The sequence below is a fragment of the Pelophylax lessonae genome (assembly GCF_965119305.1).
Source record: "Pelophylax lessonae genome assembly, chromosome: 7".
Lineage (NCBI taxonomy): Eukaryota > Metazoa > Chordata > Amphibia > Anura > Ranidae > Pelophylax > Pelophylax lessonae.
The window spans coordinates 10,092,889-10,114,897 of record NC_138774.1 but is presented as its reverse complement, the minus strand read 5'-3'; positions in this window follow the sequence as shown (position 1 = coordinate 10,114,897).

Genomic DNA, 22,009 nt, shown 5'->3' with positions numbered 1-22,009 from the left:
GATGACCTTGTCCTGGCACTGCATGGTTGGCACGGGATCAAGCTTTGCCAGAGGAGAAGAAGCTCTCAGCTGAACAGCGCTGGATCCACTGGGTGGGTATGGGTAAGTATCAAAAATTCTGCTATGACCAGATTTGCCCTAAATTGGGCTTCTGAGACCAACTCAGGAACACTAAAATGCAAGCTACTAAGGAGCTACTAGAGGAGGGGATATCTAGTACAATCTCAGTATTTGCGGATGATACTAAACTAAGCATGCCAATATCTTCTATGCAGGATGCGGAAACCTTACAATCGGACCTGAACAAAATAATGGGGTGGGCAACTACATGGCAGATGAGGTTTATTGTTGAAAAATATAAAGTAATGCACTTGGGCATCAGAAACACGAAAGCAAGCTACTCAATAGGGGGGGAACCTCTGGGTGAGTCTAGGATGGAAAAGGACTTGGGGGTACTGGTGGACAACAGGCTTGGCAGTGGCATGCAATGCCAAGCCGCAGCAAGCAAAGCCAACAGAATACTGGGATGTATAAAAAAGAGGATTCACTCCAGAAATAAAGAGATTATTCTCCCACTCTACAAGACTCTGGTCCGGCCACATCTGGAGTATGCTGTCCAGTTCTGGGCACCGGTCCTCAGGAAGGATGTGCTGGAACTGGAGAGAGTCCAGAGAAGGGCAACAAAAATAATTAGGGGAATGGAGGGCATCAGCTATGAGGAAAGACTACAAGCACTGAACTTATTCTCTCTGGAGAAGAGACGATTGAGGGGGGATATGATATCAATGTACAAATACTGTACTGGCGACCCTAGCATAAGGAACAAACTATTCAGAGAAAGGGAATACAATAAGACACGTGGCCACTCACTAAAACTAGAGGAAAACGGTTTAACCTTAAAATACGTAAGGGGTTCTTCACTGTAAGAGCGGTAAGGATGTGGAATTGTCTTCCACAAACAGTGGTATCAGCAGGGAGCATCGATAGTTTCAAAAAACTATTAGATGGGCACCTTAACCACTTAAGCCCCGGAGGATTTGACTGCTCAAAGACCAGGGCCTATTTTGCGGTTCGGCACTGCGTGATTTTAACGGACAATTGCACGGTCGTGCAACGCTGTACCCAAATGAAATCGACGTCCTTTTTTTCCCACAAACAGAGCTTTCTTTTGGTGGTATTTAATCACCTGTGCGATTTTTACTTTTTGCGCTATAAACAAAAAAATAGCGACAATTTTGAAAAAATAACAATATTTTTCACATTTTTTTATATGAAATTCCCCCCCCCCCCCCCCACAAAAAAATGAAAAAAATCAAAATTTTTTAACATTTTAGGCCAATTTGTTTTCTGCTACATATGTTTGGTAAAAAAAAATCGCAATAAGTGTATTTTGATTGGCTTGCGCAAAAGTTATTGCAGCTACTAACTACGGGAAAGATTTATGTCATTTATGTCATTTTTATTGTTTTTTTTTTTTTTTAACAAATAATGTCGGCGATCTGCGATTTTTTTTTGCGGAACTGCGACATTGCAGTGGACAGATCGGACCCTTGACTGACATTTTTGACACTTTTGGGGGTACCAGTGACATTACTACAGTAATCAGTGCTATACATATGCACTGTTACTGTAATAATGACACTGGCAGGGAAGGGGTTAACTTTATTGGTGATCAAGGGGTTAAATGTATGCCTGGTGCTTACTGACATGTGAGGGGGGAGGGGACTATAATCAGTGCTATAAATATGCACTGTTACTGTAATAATAACACTGGCAGGGAAAGGGTTAACTTTATTGGTGATCAAGGGGTTAAATGTATGCCTGGTGCTTACTGACGTGTGAGGGGGGAGGGGACTGTGTGACACAGACACAGATCGCAGGTTCAGCTATGCTGAATCCTGTGATCTGTCCCTGCCTGTCACATAGGAGATCCCCTCACTCGATCCCCGACGATCGGAGAAGAGCGTTGGTGATCACCGCCTCTCCTCCCCTGGCCCGACTCCCGCTGTGTCTGAATACAGCGGGACCGAGCATCCGGCGGCGCGCGCGCCACCCACAAGGGGAGGAGTCCAGCGACGTAGGTCTTCGTCGCTGGACGGAACCGAGCCACTTTGCCGCAGTGCGCTCAATGTGAGCGGCCGGCAAGTGGTTAAAGACCACAACATACAGGGGTATACAATGTACAACATACAGGGGTATACCATGTACAACATACAGGGGTATACAATGTACAACATACAGGGGTATACAATGTACAGCATACAGGGGTATACAATGTACAACATACAGGGGTATACAATGTACAACATACAGGGGTATACAATGTACAACATACAGGGGTATACAATGTACAGCATACAGGGGTATACAATGTACAACATACAGGGGTATACAATGTACAGCATACAGGGGTATACAATGTACAACATACAGGGGTTTACAATGTACAACATACAGGGGTATACAATGTTCAACATAGAGGGGTATACAATGCTCAACATACAGGGGTATACAATGTACAACATACAGGGGTTTACAATGTACAACATACAGGGGTATACAATGTACAACATACAGGGGTATACAATGTTCAACATACAGGGGTATACAATGTACAACATACAGGGGTATACAATGTACAACATACAGGGGTATACAATGTACAGCATACAGGGGTATACAATGTACAACATACAGGGGTATACAATGTACAACATACAGGAGTATACAATGTACAACATACAGGGGTATACAATGTACAACATACAGGGGTATACAATGTACAATATACAGGGGTATACAATGTATGGTTAACATCAAACACACACACACACATCATAGGTTGAACTGGATGGACTGATGTCTTTTTTCGACCTCACAAACTATGTAACTATGAGTGAGGTGAATGGCTCTGTTTAATCTATAGCAACAGGCGATGAAAGTTTAGCGATCAGCTTAAATGATAAGAGAGAATAATAACCAACAATAAGTAATTCAGCCTGTGCTATGTTCAGCATCTCTGTACATTTCTAAAGAAGAACAAAAACTACTCCTGGTGTTCCTTTTAAGAAAAGATCAAACAAAGCTTTGAATCTCCTTGATGAAACATATGCTGGAAATGATAAAACACACACTGACCACCCCGGGACTCTTTATCACAACATATTTCGGCTACTTGCTTTTGCAGAAGATTGGAAGATTTGCCCTTGGCTGGCCGGTATCCCGATGTGAGTGAGCAGATATCCTTCCTTCTCCTTTCTTGTGAGCAATTTGTGATTGACATCCATGATTACATTGTGGGAAAGGGGATAATAAGTGTGTACTAAAAACTTTGCAGTGAGTCATTTGTTTAAGGTTTAACCACTTCTGGACCGGAAGGATTTACTCCCACTTAATGACCAGGCCATATTTTGCGATTCGGCACTGCGTTACTTTAACCACTTTACCACCGGAGGATTTTCCTGCTTTACGTCCAGGCCACTTTTTGCAACTTGGCACCGTGCGACTTTAACTGACAATTGCGCGGTCATGCAACGCCGTACCCAAACAAAATTTACGTTATTTTTTCCCCACGAACAGAGCTTTCTTTTGGTAGTATTTGATCACCTCTGCGCTTTTCATTTTTTGCGATATTAATTAAAAAATAGTGAAAATTTAGCGAAAAAATTGCCATTTTCTACTTTGACAGTTAAAAAATATCCAATATATTTAATTTTTGTCATATATTTAGGCCAAAATATATTTAGCTACATGTCCTTGACAAAAAAATTCTCAATGAGCGTATTTTAACCGCTTAAAGACCGGAAGATTTTACCCCATTCCTGACCAGGCCATATTTTGCGATTCGCCACTGCGTTATTTTAAAGGACAATTGTGCAGTCATGCGACGCTGTACGCTTTACGTCCAGGCCACTTTTTGCAACTTGGCACCGTGCGAATTTAACTAACAATTGCGCGGTCATGCAACGCCGTACCCAAACAAAATTTACGTCCTTTTTTTCCCACAAATAGAGCTTTCTTTTGGTGGTATTTGATCACCTGTTCGATTTTTACTTTTTGCGCTATAAACAAAAAAAAGAGCGACAATTTTGAAAAAATAACAATATTTTTCACATTTTTTTATATGAAATTCCCCCCAAAAAAATGTAAAAATCAAATTTTTTTAACATTTTAGGCCAATTTGTTTTCTGCTACATATTTTTGGTAAAAAAAAAATCGCAATAAGCGTATTTTGATTGGTTTGCGCAAATGTTATCGCAGCTAATATCTACAGGAAATATTTATGTCATTTTTATTGTTTTCTTTTTTTTTACTAGCAATGGCAGTGATCTGCGATTTTTAGCAGGACTGCGACATTGCGGCGGACAAATCGGACCCCTGACTGACATTTTTGACACTTTTAGGGGGACCAGTGACATTACTACAGTAATCAGTGCTAACAATATGCACTGTTATTGTAATAATGACACTGGCAGGGAAGGGGTTAACCCAGGGGTGATCAAAGAGTGAGCCTAGGGGAGTGTTTTTTAACTGTACGGGGGCATGCCTTTTTAAATGATCATAGAGACCTGTGTTTCTATATAGAAGGATCACAGGCGCTCTGTGATCATTTCAGAGAGAAGAACGGTCGGCTGTGTTTAGAACAGCTGACCGTTCTTCTCTCTCAGAGGGGAGCGATTGCAGGTGTCAGGTGGCAATTGGAGCCGCCTGCCCCGTGCATCGGAGTCCCTGCGGACGAGTGGGGGCGGGAGCACGCCGCAGACGGCTCGCACTCGCCCCCTAGCTGCAGGCACGTGACCGACGTATACTTACGTCGGTTCACACAGGAGGGCCGCCATTCCACAGTAGTACTGCAGCGTGCGGTCCGGAGGGGTTAATCTACCCAAAACCATACAATATGACCAAAGACTTGGGGACACCTGACAATCACACCTACAGCGTATATCCTCCAGATAATTGAGTTCAGGTGTCTCCAGTGAAGGGTACTGGTAAAATAATTTTTTTTTGCTAGAAAATTACTTAGAACCCCCAAACATTATATATATATATATATATATATATATATATATATATTTTAGCAGAGACCCTAGAGGATAAAATGGAGATCGTTGCAATATTTTTTAACGCACCATATTTGCGCAGCAGTCTTCCCAACGGGGGAAAAAAAAAACACTTTTTTGAATTACAAAATAAGAAAACAGTAAAGTTAGCCTAATTTTTTTTCTATAATGTGAAAGATAATGTTACACCGAGTAAAAAGATACCCAACATGTCATGCTTCAAAATTGCGCACGCTCGTGGAATGGCGACAAACACTGGTACTTAAAAATCCCCACAAGCGACATTTTAAACATTTCTACAGGTTACCAGCTTAGAGTAACAGAGGAGGGCCAGGTCTCAAATTATTGCTCCCACTCTAACGATCACAGCGATACCGCACATGTGTGGTTTGAACACCATTTACGTATGTGGGTGGGACTTTCGTATGCGTTCGTTTCTGCATGTGAGCTAATGGGGATGTGGCGCTTTAATATTTTTTTTTCCTATTTATTTTATCTATTATTTTTTATTTTTACACTGTTTTAAAAAAAAAAAAAAAAATGTGATCATTTTTATTTTCTGTTACAAGGAATGTAAACATCCCTTGTAATAGAAATAAGCATGACAGGACCTCTTTAATGTGAGTGTAATAGTGTAAATCAGTGGTCCTCAACCCTGGCCTACAGGGCCCACTAACAGGCCAGATTTGCAAGATAACTGAAATACATCCCAGGTGATATCATTTGCTGCTCAGTGATTGCAGTACTCTAGTCTGCATCTCTCCAGGGTAATACTTAAAATCTGGCCTGTTAGTGGGCCCTGAGGACTGGAGTTGAGGACCACTGGTGTAAATAACTACACTAAAAAAGAAAAAAAAAAGAGTCATTTTTTTTCATGATGAAAAAAAATGGGCTCTTTAAATGCATTGCTAGGAGACGACAATTGACGTTGCTCCAGGCCTCCAAGGCCATAGAGTGGAGTGGGGGGGCCATCTTGCCCTCACTCGACTTCCTGTCTGTGAGGAGCGCGGACCGGATTGTTTTACCTGCTACCGGTGGGTCCGGTAAGTCGGGAAAACGACCGGGAAGCGGCGGGAGGGGGTCACCTCTCCCGCCACACCGTAAGGGTAATCCCGTGGCGAATCTCCCGCTGGGACCACCCTTACCTGAAAGAGGACCGCCGGCAGTTGAAAAAAATACCAGGGTTATAGCAGCTATCTGCTGCCATAACCCCGGTGTTTAACGTCAAAGTACCGATGCAAAACTGTGGCGGGCGGTTTCGGAAGTGTTTAAAGGAGTCGTAAAGTCTCATGGTTTTTCACCCTAATGCATTCTTTGCATTAAGGTAAGAAACCTTTTCTGCTTCAGCTTCCCCCAGAGCACCCCCCCCCCCTTTTTCTTACCTGAACCCGATCGTTCCAGCAACGAGGACGAACCCAGTGGCTCCAGCCGCTGTCTTGGGGCCTCATTAGAAAGATTGATAGCATTGGCTCCCACTGCTTTCAATCAAATCCAGTGACATGGGAGCAGGAGACGGGGCCGATTCCTGATGTCTGTGTCAATGGACGCAGTAGCGGGACTCGTGAGCGTGCCCGCACAGGTGCCCCAATGGAAAGTTGCTTACCATGGGGGCACACGATGAAAAGGAGGAGCCAGGAGCCTAAAGTCTGGTTTGTAGGAACTTGAGTGGCCTACATGAGGCCCTAACCTCAACCCTACTGAACACCTTTGGGATGTAATAGATTGCAAATTGTGAGCCTGGTTTTTCTCATCTAACATCAATACCTGACTTCACTAATGGGGGACAAATTCCAACAGACACACTCTAAACATCAGAAATTGGATCACCTTCTAATGGCACTGTGGCTCCCAGACCTGTAATTTGTATTTCCGGTGTCTGCCAGCAGGTGTCTCTCAGCAGCCAGCAGTCCCTAGCAATTAGTCATCCCCTGATGCTGGCTGCTGGGAGGGTCTTTAGTCCCTCCTCTGGTTTTCTGCTACCCTACATTGCCTTGGTGTTCTGCCTGTGTGCCCTTAATCCAAGTGCTTTATGACCTGTTCCTATTTCTGATCCTGATCTCTACCCACCTACTTGAACATACTACTGTGTATCCTATCCCTATCCTGGCTTGTTCCCTGCTCCTTAGGCATGATCTTCCGTGCCTGACCCTGGCTTTGATACTGAAGACTGAAGGCAGGAGAAGGCAATAGGAAAAAGAGGAGGGGGGGGGGGATTTGGAACTTAAAATAGGTACGTGAGGACAATTGGCACATAATATAGCATAGGAAAAATCTAAAAAAAAAAGGGGCGGGGGACGAGATAGATGTCAATGCTTCATTTAAAGTCCCAAAACATTTATTTTTTACAGAAGAAGGCAATAATTATTTTCATTGCTATTTCTTTTGTTATTAGGTGGGTTTTCCAGTGGTCTTTAAGGGTGAAATGAACTTTAAAATAGTTCTAAGCATCACTAAAGTTACTTTCTACTACCTCATGCCTGTTATTGTGCAAAAAATGACCCCCACCCCCTTCCCCATTTGTCTCATTAATTTATTTTATTTTGTTAAGAAAGAAAAAATGTATGAAAAAGGGTAAAAAAAAAAAAAAAAACACATAAATAAATTACTAAACCTATAATATAGTGAAATGTCAAAAGTTTTGCCAAAATTTTCAGCAAAACAAAAACTGACAATTTTTGTTTATCCCTAGTTTAAAACGAATGACCTTAGTCTATAATTTTTTGTGTTTAATTTGTGGATTGACCAACCCAAAATCACCTTAATTTCACCATTACTAAATAACCACAGTGTATTTTGACAATAAAGTGAAATGTCAAAAATGTTGCCAAAATTTTGGCAAAACAAAAACTTACAATTTTTGCTTATCTTTAGTCTAAAACTAATGACCTTAGTCTATAATTTTTTGTGTTTAATTTGTGGATTGACCGACCCAAAATTACTTTAATTTCACCATCACTAAATAACTCCTGTGCATTTTGACAATAAAGTGAAATGTCAAAAATTTTGGCAAAATTTTGGCAAAACAAAAACTTACAATTTTTTGCTTTTTCCTGGTCTAAAACGAATGTTTTTATGACTTATGACTATACTTGCTTTGTGTTTTATTTGTGGATTGATCGACCCCAAATCACCTTAATTTCACCATTACCCATTGACCCCAGTGCATTTTCACAATAAAGTGAAATGTCAAAAATGTGGCCAAAAATTCAGCAAAACAGAACCTGACAATTTCCTGACATCCCTAGTTGAAAATGAATGACCTGGGTCTATAATTTTTATGGTCAATTTGTTTATTCGTTTATTTTTTTCAACCAGTGTACCAAGAACACGGATCACTTTGCTTACAATTGTTTACATACCAAAGCCAAATCACAGTCATGTGTGACACAGCTTTTGTTTACAAACAAAGACCATGTGATCAGCAGGTTAACCAAAAACCTTCTGGTTACATTGATATTGTTTGTAAACCAACCTTTAAGTGCTATTAAAGCTTTTTTTTTTTGTTAAATAACAAACATAAAAAAGCAAAATTAATAAAATAATAAATTACAACATAAAAAAACATAGTTAAACAAAAATAACAAAGCTTTGTTTCTTGAATAACAAACATAACAAAGCAAAAGTAATAAAATAAAAAAAAACATAAAAAAATAAACAAAAATAACAAAGCTTTGTTTTTTTTTTAATAACAAACATAACAAAGCAAAATTAATAAAATAATAAATAAAATATAAAAAAAACATAATTAAACAAAAATAAAGCTTTTTTTTATAACAAACATAACAAAGCAAAATTAATAAAATAATAAATAAAATATAAAAAAACATAATTAAACAAAAATAACATAGCTTTGTTTTTTTTTTAAATAACAAACATAACAAAGCAAAATTAATAAAATAATAAATAAAATATAAAAAAAAATAATTAAACAAAAATAACAAAGCTTTGTTTTTTTTAAATAACAAACATAACAAAGCAAAATTAATAATTTAATAAATAAAATATAAAAAAAAAACATAATTAAACAAAAATAAAGCTTTTTTTATAACAAACATAACAAAGCAAAATTAATAAAATAATAAATAAAATATAAAAAAAAACATAATTAATCAAAAATAACAAAGCTTTGTTTTTTCTTTTTTTGTTTTTTTAAATAACAAACATGGTATATTTACCTGCTCTATGCATTGGTTTTGCAGCTCTAATCCTTTTATTTTCGGGTCCCCCGCCGGCACTCCTGGCTCCTCGCTGTCGAGCAGTGCCCCCAGAGAAAGCCAGTTGGCCTTGGGGGCAGCGCTAGGTGCCCACTCCGGAGCCGCTGCTCTATGCACCCGTAAGACACATAGAGCCAAGGCCGTAAACGAAAAAAGAAATCAACTGACGGTGCACAAAAAATGAAGTGCAAAAATACATAAATAAATAAAAAAACAAATAAAACTAAAAAGTAAAAAAAATAAATAAGTAAATACAGTATCTCCCAAAAGTGAGTACACCCCTCACTCATTTTTGTAAATATTTTATTCTATCTTTCCATGTGACAACACTGAAGAAATTATATTACTTTAAAGGAAAGCACCACATCTTTACATCCTTTCCAGTTATAGTTTCAATATTTTCAACAGAGAAAAAATATATATATATGTTAATTTTAGGGAAATCGACAAAATATATTATTGTGTGCAAACCCTGACATACCCAAGAAACAGATGTTAATCCCTTTACAACCACTGTACACATACAGTATCTCACAAAAGTGAGTACACCCCTCACATTTTTGTAAATATTTTATTCTATCTTTTCATGTGACAACACTGAAGAAATGACACTTTGCTACAATGTAAAGTAGTGAGTGTACAGCTTGTATAACAGTGTAAATTTGCTGTCCCCTCAAAATAACTCAACACACAGCCATTAATGTCTAAACCACTGGCAACAAAAGTGAGTACACCCCTAAGTGAAAATGTCCAAATTTGGCCCAATTAGCCATTTTCCCTCCCTGGTGTCATGTGACTCGTTAGTGTTACAAGGTCTCAGATGTGAATGGGGAGCAGGTGTGTTAAATTTGGTGTTATCGCTCTCACTCTCTCATACTGGTCACTGGAAGTTCAACATGACACCTCATGGCAAAGAGTGTGAGGGGTGTACTCACTTTCGGGAAATACTGTAAATAAAAAAATAATTAAAAATATACGAAAACAAAGAACACCAAATAAAATAATTAAAAAAAAATAAAAATTAATAAAGATCTAAATAAAAAAAATATATTTTGTCTTTTTCCCTAAAATTTACATATATATATTTTTTTCTCTGCTGAAAATATTGAAACTATAACTGGAAAGGATGTAAAGATGTGGTGCTTTCCTTTAAAGTAATATAATTTCTTCAGTGTTGTCACATGGAAAGATAGAATAAAATATTTACAAAAATGTGAGGGGTGTACTCACTTTTGTGAGATACTGTATGTGTACAGTGGTTGTAAAGGGATTAACATCTGTTTCTTGGGTATGTCAGGGTTTGCACACAATATATGTTTTTCAAAGCAGCTCAAAAAGCAAAGCTGAAAGTTTGCTCGTCAGTGAAATTTGACAAGCAGTGAAATCAGTTTGGTCAGTATAAACTCCTCCCCCTGCTCGGCATGACAACGTTGTAAAAATGCATCAAAACATTAAGCCATGGCTCTACCCATCTACCCACACCAGATATCACCCTAAGAAGGAAAATCCCCAGATCGGGGCGCAGTGTCGTCCTTATTTTTTGCTTAAGATATTAGAGAATTACAACAAATTCTTACACTAGCTTGTTCTCCTTGTCATTCCATTTTTTTTTTTTTTTTCGTTTAGTAAATTCAGAATTGGTGTTCTGGGACATTAGGTGTATTTCATTTGAAGATACATTTAACGAAAATTAGATTATTGTCCCGGTTTGGAAGCCTACACCAGTTGGTGCTGCCTAATTAATGTGTAGGCAGATTGGCACATAATTGTCATTTAATCATATAACTGTTTCAGAGGCAGCAGGTAGCCACATAACATCTCCATTTATTTTCACGGCAAAGAGGCATTGCTGTTAGGCAATCGCTTACCACGGCATTTTCTCCTTCTAGGGCTTCAAGCGCAGTGTTTAATTACAACATAATTTTGATGCATATACTTGATTAAAATGAGCGGGCTTGTATCTGAACTTCTCGTTCTGGAGAATTATTAGAAGAGAAGGTGAACGTTAAAACTCAAAACTGTGTTGGAGCTCATTTTCAGTTAAGGAAAAAAAAATAAAAAATAAAAAAAGTATATTTTAAAGAAATAGTTCACAAGCATACATCAAACCGCACATTTTTCACAGTTCAATTTTTACACTTTTTTTCCAAAAAAAAAAAAACCCAAGCAACAAAATTTACCAAACAGAAATTATTATTATTATTATTATTATTATTATTATTATAATTTTTATTTAACCACTTCTGGAAAAAAAAAATATTATTATTATTATTATTATCATTTTTATTTAACTACTTCTGGACTGGAAGGTTTTGCCCTCTTAACCACTTTAACCGCTTGCCGACTGCGCACAGTATATTTACTGCGGCAGTCAGCCCCGGCCAGGTGTGGGTAGATCTACGTCGCTAGCCTGTGACCGGCTTTTGAGCCAATAGCGGGCGAGCGCGCGCCCGCCCCGGCTCGTTCACAGAGGAGTCCGCGTGTGTGACCGGCGGACCCGATGTCCGCCGGTCACACTACGATTGTCGGTAGAGCGGGAGAAAGACGGGCGGCTTATGTAAACAAGCCGCCTGTCATTCTCCCCTGTGTAAAAATGAAGATCAGACGGTTCTACTATGTAGAACCGTTGATCTCTGTTTTTACAATAGGAGACATGTCCCATCACAGTTAGAAACACACCCCTAGGACACACTTAACCCCTCCCTCTCCAATACAGTTAACCCCTTCCCTGCCAGTGTCATTTTTACAGTAACAGTGCATATGTATAGCACTGATTACTGCTCGGTCCCGCTGTATTCAGACACAGCGGGAGTCGGGCCAGGGGAGGAGAGGCGGTGATCACCGCCGCTCTTCTCCGATCATCGGGGATCAAGTGAGGGGATCTCCTATGTGACAGGCAGGGACAGATCACAGGATTCAGCATAGCTGAACCTGCGATCTGTGTCTGTGTCACACAGTCCCCTCCCCCCCATACACATCAGTAAGCACCAGGCATACATTTAACCCCTTGATCACCAATAAAGTTAACCCCTTCCCTGCCAGTGTCATTATTACAGTAACAGTGCATATTTATAGCACTGATTACTGTAGTAATGTCACTGGTAACCCCAAAAGTGTCAAAAATGTCAGTCAAGGGTCCGATCTGTCCGCCGCAATGTCGCAGTCCCGCAAAAAAAATCGCAGATCGCTGCCATTGCGCGTTAAAAAAAAAACACCAAAAATGACAGAAATCTTTCCCTTTGTTAGTAAACGCGATAACTTTTGCGCAAACCAATCAAAATACGCTTTTTGCGATTTTTTTACCAAACATATGTAGCATAAAACAAATTGGCCGAAAATGTTAAAAAATTTTGATTTTTACATTTTTTTGGGGGGAATTTCATATAAAAAAATGTGAAAAATATTGTTATTTTTGCAAAATTTACGCTTTTTTTTGTTTATAGCGCATGATCAAAAAATCGCACAGGTGATCAAATACCACCAAAAGAAAGCTCTGTTTGTGGGAAAAAAAGGACGTGAAATTTGTTTAGGTACAGCGTTGCACGACCGCGCAATTGTCCATTAAAGTCACACAGTAAAAAAACGCAAAAAACCCCCTGGTCAGGAAGGGGGTAAAATCTTCCGGGGCTTAAGTGGTTAAGACCGCAAGGATTTGCCCCCTTCCTGGCCAGGCCCTATTTTGCGATTTGGCACTGCGTTACTTTAACAGACAATTGCGCGTTTGTGCAAAGCTGTACCCAAACAAAATTTACATCCTTTTTTTCCCCCCACAAATAGAGATTTCTTTTTGTGCTATTTGATCACCTGTGCGATTTATATTTTTTGCACTATAAACAAAAAAAGAGCGTCAATTTTGAAAAAAAAAAAAAAAAAACAAGATTTTTCACATTCTGTTATATGACATTCCCAAAAAAAAAAAAAAAAAAAAAAAAAAAAAAATGTTTTTAACATTTTAGGCCAATTTGTTTTCTGCTACATATTTTTGATTAAAAAAAATCGCAATAAGCGTATTTTGATTGGTTTGCACAAAAGTTATCGCATCTACAAACTAGGGGAAAGATTTATGTCATTTTTATTGTTTTTTTTTTACTAGTAATGGCGGCGATCTGTGATTTTTTTGCGACATTGCGGCAGACAGATCGGACCCCTAACTGACATTTTTGACACTTTTGGGGGCAACCAGTGGCATTAATACAGTAATCAGTGCTAAAAATATGCACTGTTACTGAAATAATGCCATTGGCAGGGAAGGGGTTAACCCTGTGGGTGATCAAGGGGTTAAATGTGAGCCTAGGGGAGTGATTCTAACTGTATTGGGGGCGTGGCCTCTGCAATTATCATAGAGACATGTGATCCTATATAGAAGGATCACATGATCTCTACGATCATCCCAGGGAGAAGGATGGTCGGCTGTGTTTACAACAGCTGACCGTTCTTCTCTCTCAGCGGGGAGCGATCGCGGGTGTCAGGTGGCAATCGGAGCCGCCTGGCACAGGCATCGGGTTCCCCGCTGACGAGCAGGGGCAGGGCTGTGTGCGCTCGGCCCCTAGCTGCCTCCAGGCAAGCAACGTAGACCTACGTCGTTTTGCCTGTAGGAGCCAGCCTGCCGCAGTAAAAATAATGTAAGGGCAAGTGGTTAAAGAGATAGTTCAAAAGCATACATCAAAATGCACATCCTGTATAGAAGGATCACAGGCGCTCTGATCATTTCAGAGAGAAGAACGGTCGGCTGTGTTTACAACAGCTGACCGTTCTTCTCTCTCCGCAGAGAGCGATCTGATCGCTGATCGCGGGTGAACAGCAGCAATCGCGGCTGCCAGTCCCGTGGCTCGGCATCCCCGCTGCCTAATGGGGGCGGGAGGGCGCTGGCAGCAGCGCGCTGGCGGCAGCGCACGTTCGTCCCCCAGACCCAAATGCACAGCCGAGGTAGGGCTACATTGTTTCGCGCAGCTAAGCCAGCCTGTCACAGTAAAACTGCGGCGGTCGGTCGGTCGGCAAGTGGTCAAAGCCTAAACAACCTGAGTCCATCACTTTTTTTATGGTCAATTTGTGGATTGCAAAGAGGCAAATGGCAAACTTTCCCAGCAAAACCCATGAGCAACTGGAAGGTCCTCTTTACCTGCAAGTATATTGATAGATTGATAGAGCTGTGTGGGAAGACATTTTTTTTAGAGCCCGTGGTGCACAAAAAACAAAGCACTTACGTGAACTAAAAAAGTGCATGTGAACACACACCCACACAAAAAGTGCACCAGGGGGAGTCATGGTCCCCTTCTGAAGAGGAAGGATCCCTCCCTGGCTCTCCAGGATGCAAGACCCCTGATGGGGCCAGGGTACACTCAGGTCTACCTAACCAAAAGGACTGCTAAACACTGTGCTCATGAACAGCCAAGGCAGACCAATGAGTACTGGGTGGACAGATCTCCATAAAAGAGACCCCCCCCCCCCCCAAAGCAGGGGAGGGAGGTACGTAATGGTCACACATCCTCCCCCTAGATTTCAGGGTGAGGGCAAAAGATCCACACCCTACCACCCTACCCTAGAGTGCAGGTGACAGACACATGAGTGAATAAATAAAAATAAAGAACTACGAATGTGGAAACAGTTGAGGAAAGTGGAAAGAGCGTGCTGAACCCGACGAGTTATCTTACTGGTGTTGTTAACTTAAGGTATTGACGTTGGTGCAAGTGATCTGGTTCCTGGGCAGACAGCTTCTACACCTCAGAGGATCTCCACCGTCTCCTTGGCTTGTAGTGTAATGTAATGAGAATTGAAAAAACTGAAGAGCCACACAACTGCTAAGAGGTCCAGATACAACTTTTTTCCATTAAAAGTCAAGGTTACAATCCAAAAAAGTAGACAACATGTTTCGGGAGTCCAAGCTCCTCCTTCATCAGGGCTTGACTGGCAACAACGTGACCAAACAAGAAGTAAACTGGACCTACAATGGTATTTCTTCCAATGTGAGTGGCAGTCAAACAAGCTGATGAAAAGGTCTGTGCTTGTAATTCACACTGGAAGAAATATCATTGTAGGTCCAGTTTACTTCTGGTTTAGCCACCTTGTTGCCAGTCAAGCCCTGATAAAGGGGGTGCTTGGACCCTCAAAACACATTGGATACTTTTTTGGATTGTACCTCTAACTTTTAATGGTGCTTCAATTCAGAGGCGTAACTAGAACCTTCAGGACCCCGATGCAAGAAACCATGAAGGGCCCTCACTGACCCCTGGCGGGGGCCCTTCCCTTTTAGGCCTGGGGCTCTTTCCACTGATCCTGGGGCCCTTTACTCTCATTACGGGGCTCTTTATTACAGTCCCGCAGCGGGACCCTTTCACAAGTTCTACAGTGGGCCCCTTTCCTTGGGGCCTGCAGATACAGGAGGAAAAAGGAGGACAATGATTTCTCTACATGCTGCCCCCACCGCCCCTCCTATCCAGGTGTAAAGGGGAGCCACACATGCCCCCTGGAGCATGGGGCCTGGTTGCAATTGCAACCCCTGCAACCCCTGAAGTTACACCCCTGCTTCAATTCCAATTCTCAATACAATGTGGATATAATGGCTGGGCTTTGTGGCCTAAAACACATGAGCGGAGGTGAAAAAAAAATCAAGTGTTGTTGTGGCCTAGTCCCTTTTCTCACAGTGGGGTTCCAAACCCATAGTGATATAAGAGCAGCCCTGGGTCACCAACCCCAGGGGCACCTAGCACTTCAGGCTCTCTGCCTCCTCAACCCCTTGCCAGACAAGGCCGAACAGCTCAAAACAGGAGTCAGTGGACCCTTTGGAATCCTCCACACTAGGGAAGTACTACTGACCCCCACCTACCCAACGTAGATTCATTCACATGAGGAAGATCCCTCAAGGCCCCCATCATACCAGCAGGGATACAATACAGCCAGCCACTCCAAAAGGCCAGAACGATGGCGGAGTGACCATGCTGGACACTGATAAGAACAAATACTACATTTGATCTTAGCCAAAAGGCAAAGAAGTGATGCTTTATATCTGGCCTAATGTGCAGGAGAAGGTAGGAGGAGCTGCGAACACAGTACAAGAATATGACTCCAGCCTGAGCAGGTAGAGCTATGCCTGCGGGGGGTTGGGGTACAGTCACTATCCCCATACTTTTCTGGGTCTAATCAGTTGGTGGTATTTCATTTTTTTTTTTTATTCAGCAACCTGCAGAACATAGAAAAAGCAATATTTGCCGTAGATTTTGCTGAAGATGACTTTACCTTGAAGAGAAAAGACAAAGAAAAAAAGAGAGAAAGAGATAGAAAGTCGGAACTATGGTAATCGAATGTCTTGTTTTTTTTTTTTATTTTAAGTCAAGCAGCTGTTCTGACTAAATCATTGCTGGAGGCAGCGGAGCAGCTGGGTTAATACCAAAGAAGATACTTTCCATGAAATATGTTTTCTTTCTGACTCACACAGAGAGAAGTCTAGCCTAGAGGCACCGAGCGCGCTCATTGTAATTCCTGAAACAGGAAAAGTCAGGCAGAAACTTACATTTTTAGCATAAAGCTACATGATAGTTTTAGCCAGTACAGTAGGTAGAAAAATGAGGTTAATAATGAAATGCGGTGGGTGAAAGTCATGCTTCGGATATATATTAAATCTGCACTGAGATCGGAGAACAGGAAAAGGTGGGGGAAGTAAAAGATATGAGAGCAGAAGAATTGCCTTAGCGCAGCAGTTCTCAACACTGATCCTCCATGGCGGCCAAAAACGCTGTGCTCATTGGCAGAGCTGAGAGGTCTGAAGGCTGCCAATTCCACACACACCAACACCTGTGAGTAAACCCAGGGCAAAGATGCCAAACTGCACCCCCCAAATTCATGATGTTTAAGCTTAGGGGATCCTAGCCCCAGCAGTCTCACACTTGTCAAAATCACTGTGCAGCTCAGTTTTAACACTAGACACATGCTTATGTTGAAGTCTCTCTCCTCACTCCTGGCTCTCTATTCCATTCCCGGCTCTCTCCTCCACTCCTGGCTCTCTCTTCCACTCCTGACTCTCTCCTCCACTCCCGACTCTCTCCTCCACTCCCGACTCTCTCCTCCACTCCCGACTCTCTCCTCCACTCCCGACTCTCTCCTCCATTCCTGGCTCTCTCCTCCACTCCTGGCTCTCTCCTCCATTCCTGGCTCTCTTCCACTCCCGGCTTTCTCCTCCACTTCTGGCTCTCTCTTCCACTCCCGACTCTCTCCTCCACTCCTGGCTCTCTCATCCACTCCCGACTCTCTCCTCCACTCCTGGCTCTCTCTTCCACTCCTGACTCTCTCCTCCACTCCCGACTCTCTCCTCCACTCCTGACTCTCTCCTCCACTCCCGACTCTCTCCTCCACTCCCGACTCTCTCCTCCATTCCTGGCTCTCTCCTCCACTCCTGGCTCTCTCCTCCACTCCTGGCTCTCTCTTCCACTCCCAATTCTCTCCTCCACTCCTGGCTCTCTCCTCCACTCCCGACTCTCTCCTCCACTCCTGGCTCTCTCCTCCATTCCTGGCTCTCTCCTCCACTCCTGGCTCTCTTCCACTCCCGGCTTTCTCCTCCACTCCTGGCTCTCTCTTCCACTCCCGACTCTCTCCTCCATTCCTGGCTCTCTCCTCCACTCCTGGCTCTCTTCCACTCCCGGCTTTCTCCTCCACTCCTGGCTCTCTCCTCTATTCCAGGCTCTCTCTTCCACTCCCGACTCTCTCCTCCATTTCGGCTCTCTCCTATATTCCTAGCTCTCTCCTCCCTTCCCAGCTCTCTCCTCCACTGCCATCTCTCTCCTCCACTCCAGCTCTCTCCTCCGCTCTCTCCTCCACTCCCAGGTCTCTCTCCACTCTTGGCTCTCTCCTACACTCCCGGCTCTTTCCCCAACCCCCCCCCCCCACTCCCGGCACTCTCCCCCACTCCCGGCACTCTCCTCCACTCCCGGCTCTCTCCTCCACTCCCGGCTCTTTTTTTCTACTCCCAGCCCTCTCCCACACTCCCGGCACTCTCCTCCACTCCTGGCTCTCTCCTCCACTCCCGGCTCTCTCCTCCACTCCCAGCTCTCTCCTCCACTCCCGGCTCTTTCTTTCTACTCCTGGCTCTTTCCTCCACTCCCGGTTCTCTCCTCCACTCCCAGCTCTCTCCTCCACTCCCAGCCCTCTTCCCCACTCCTGGCACTCTCCTCCACTTCTGGCTCTCTCCTCCACTCCCGGCTCTTTCTTTCTACTCCTGGCTCTTTCCTCCACTCCCCACTCTTTCCTTCACTCCTGGTTCTCTCCTCCACTCCCAGCTCTCTCCTCCACTCCCAGCCCTCTCTTCCACTCCTGGCTCTCTTCTCCACTCCTGGCTCTTGCCGCAAATCCCGGCTCTCTCCTCCACTCCCGCCTCTCTCCTGGACAATTTTCCACTTGGCCCTGCAGGCTGTGATCTCTCCCCCCCCCCTCTCCTTCCTGCTCATGCAGCTCCTGTGTGTCTTTGAACACCGCCGCCCTCTTGTTAATTTAGGAGTGCTGCATTATCAGGAAGGAGGAGGGGTAGAGAGAGGAGAAAACTACGATATACAAAAATCTCTATAGGCAACACTTTAAAAAAGTTCTACAGGTTACCAGTTTAGAAATACAGAGGAGCTCTAGCACTATAATTATTGCTCTCGATGTAACAGTTGCAGTGATACCTCACATGTGTGGTGCGAACACCGCTTACACATGTGTGTGCGACTTACGTATGTGTTCGCTGCTGCGCACAAGCAATAGCAGAAGGGGGCGCTTTACATTTTTTTTTCTTATTTATTTATTTATTTATTTTTATCTTTACACTGTCCTTTTATTTTTTTATTTTTTTGCAATCCTTTTTATACTTATTACAAGGAATGTAAAAATCCCTTGCAATAGAAATAAAGTATGACAGGTCCTCCTTATGGAGAGATCTAAGGCTATAAGACCCTAAATATCTCCTCTACCTTTAAAAGCAAAAGATCAAAAAATAATTTTGATCATTTGCTTTAAAAAAAAATAAAAATGTTGACTATTTATAGCCTAGCCTGGAAGTGACGTCATGACGTTGTTGCTCCTGTCCTCCTAGAGCAGGGGTGGGGAACCTGCGGCCCGCGGGCCGGATGAGGCCCGCACGATCGTTACGTCCAGCCCGCACGATCGTTACATCCGCCCCCCCTCCCCGCGCCGCTGTGTCAGAAGGAGCCGATGGCTCCGTCCTGACACTGAGTCTCCGAAAATGGTGAACCCGAGGCGCAGAGCAGTGCGCCTCGAGCCCGCCCATTTGTGTGACAATAGCGAATGAAAATTTGCTATTGTCTCACGGATCCTCCTCGGCCAATGCGGGACACGGGAAGACTCGAAGAGACACGGGGACTGAAGAGAGGAAGCCGTCGCTACAACAGGTAAGTCAAGTGCACTGGTCTGGGGGGCTTGGCACGCTGTTCACTCTGCATTGTAAGGGGGCACGCTGTTCACTCTGCATTGTGGTCAGTCTGCATTGAAGGGAGCATGCTTTGGTCAGTCTGCGTTGTAAGGGGGCACGCTGTGGTCAGTCTGCATTGTAAGGGGGCACGCTGTGGTCAGCCTGCATTGTAAGGGGGCACGCTGTGGTCAGCCTGCATTGTAAGGGGGCACGCTGTGGTCAGTCTGCATTGAAAGGGGGCACGCTGTGGTCAGTCTGCATTGTAAAGGGGCACACAGTGGTCAGTCTGCATTGAAAGGGGGCACGCTGTGGTCTCTCTGCATTGAAAGGGGGCATGCTGTGGTCTCTCTGCATTAAAAGGGGGCACGCTGTGGTCTCTCTGCATTGAAAGGGGGCACGCTGTGGTCTCTCTGCATTGAAAGGAGGCACGCTGTGGTCTCTCTGTATTGAAAGGGGGAACGCTGTGGTCTCTCTGTATTGAAAGGGGGCACGCTGTGGTCTTTCTGCATTGAAAGGGGGCACGCTGTGGTCTCTCTGCATTGAAAGGAGGCACGCTGTGGTCTCTCTGTATTGAAAGGGGGAACGCTGTGGTCTCTCTGTATTGAAAGGGGGCACGCTGTGGTCTCTCTGCATTGAAAGGGGGCACGCTGTGGTCTCTCTGCATTAAAAGGGGGCACGCTGTGGTCTCTCTGCATTGAAAGGGGGCACACTGTGGTCAAATATAACAGGCTAATTTTTAAGTTGATCATTTTGTACGGCCCCCGAATGATGTTACAAAAATCCAAATGGCCCTTGGCAGAAAAAAGGTTCCCCACCCCTGTCCTAGAGTATAGAGATGATCAAAGATGATTTGGACTCTGTTCACTTCTATGGCCAGCAGCGGGAACCATCGGCTCATTTCTCGGGGATTCAGGTAAAAACAGTAAGCCCGAGAAACACAGGTGAGCACCGGGAGGGGGACGAGCCATACTTCTGCTTCTGAAAGCGATCCAGCGGCTAATTAGCCACTCAGACCACTTTCAAGAGAAAGCCAATCACCAGCTGAAAAACAAAAATACTGGGGTTATGGCTGATAGCTTCAGTCATAACCCCGGTAAACCACTTGCAAGCCGCAACATATATAGACGTATTGCGGTCAGGAAGTGGATAATGTGGTACTTTTCCAGAAAAGTCCCAATCAGGAAAAATACTGAATTATGGCCAAAAGGTGGTGCTGGTGATCATAGGAAATCATTGTATTATACAAAATGGTCAGAATTCATGGGGGCTGGGTTAATGCTTGTGAAATTCAGCCCACAAATATTTTAATCATAGACCCCTAGAAGTATAAGAATATAAGGATTATAGGGCGCTTCTGTGGGAGCAATCAGTCTTTAAAACACACGATGTTGGCCTCCTGTGTGGGTAAATGGTTTCTTGGCTGTCCCTAGGGCCGCTCTTCCAGAGAGCAGAATCACGCTCCAAAAGGTAACATGAAAAGGAAAGAGGAAGGCGCCTCAAAGTGCAGTGTAAAACCATTTATTGGCATATAATTCGGAAACACTTACATTTCATTCGTGAGAAGCAGGTATGAAGGGACATCACGGGGGTTCGTTCCATAAACTCCCTATAGGCTCCCTTTACCTGAAGCCGCCCAGCAGCGTAGGGGGATGGAATAGAGAGGCGTGGAGCACTGAGTGGAAGGTCCCGAGCCGCGGTTGCGGTGGAACGCACGCCTTGCTCGAGAACCGCAGGAACGTACTGACGTCACGGGGGCGGTAACGCGTTTCAGGGCATGCTCAGTAACGCTACTTCCTCACACCAATCAATCAAATTGGTCTGATGAAGGAGCATTACTACGCATCCTCCGAAAATCGTTACCAGCCCCGTGACGTCACTTCGTTCCTGCGGTCCACGAGCGAGGCGTGCGTTCCACCCCAACCTCAGCTCAGGACCTTCCTCTAAGTGCTCCATGCCTTTCCTTTCCATCCCTCTATGCTGCTGAACAGCTTCAGGGAAAGGGAGCCTACAGGGAGTTCATGGAACGAACCCCCGTGATGTCCCTACATCCCTGTTTCTCACAATTGATAGTGCAAGTGTTTCTTAATTGTATGTCAATAAATGGTTTTACACTGCACTTTCCTCTTTCCTTTTCATGTTACCCTAGAAGTTTAACTCCAATACAATTTTTTTTTAACAATTTTTCAACTCCCTCTTTCAGCTCCAGTCCAAATAAAATTGCCAACTTCGACTTACCAGGTCCAGCGTTGTTCCTGAGTTCCTCCTCAGTCAAGCACCCATGAACCGATTCAGGGTAGAAGGTTTCTCTATCACTCTGGCAATTTCCTGCGACCCCAGCTGGT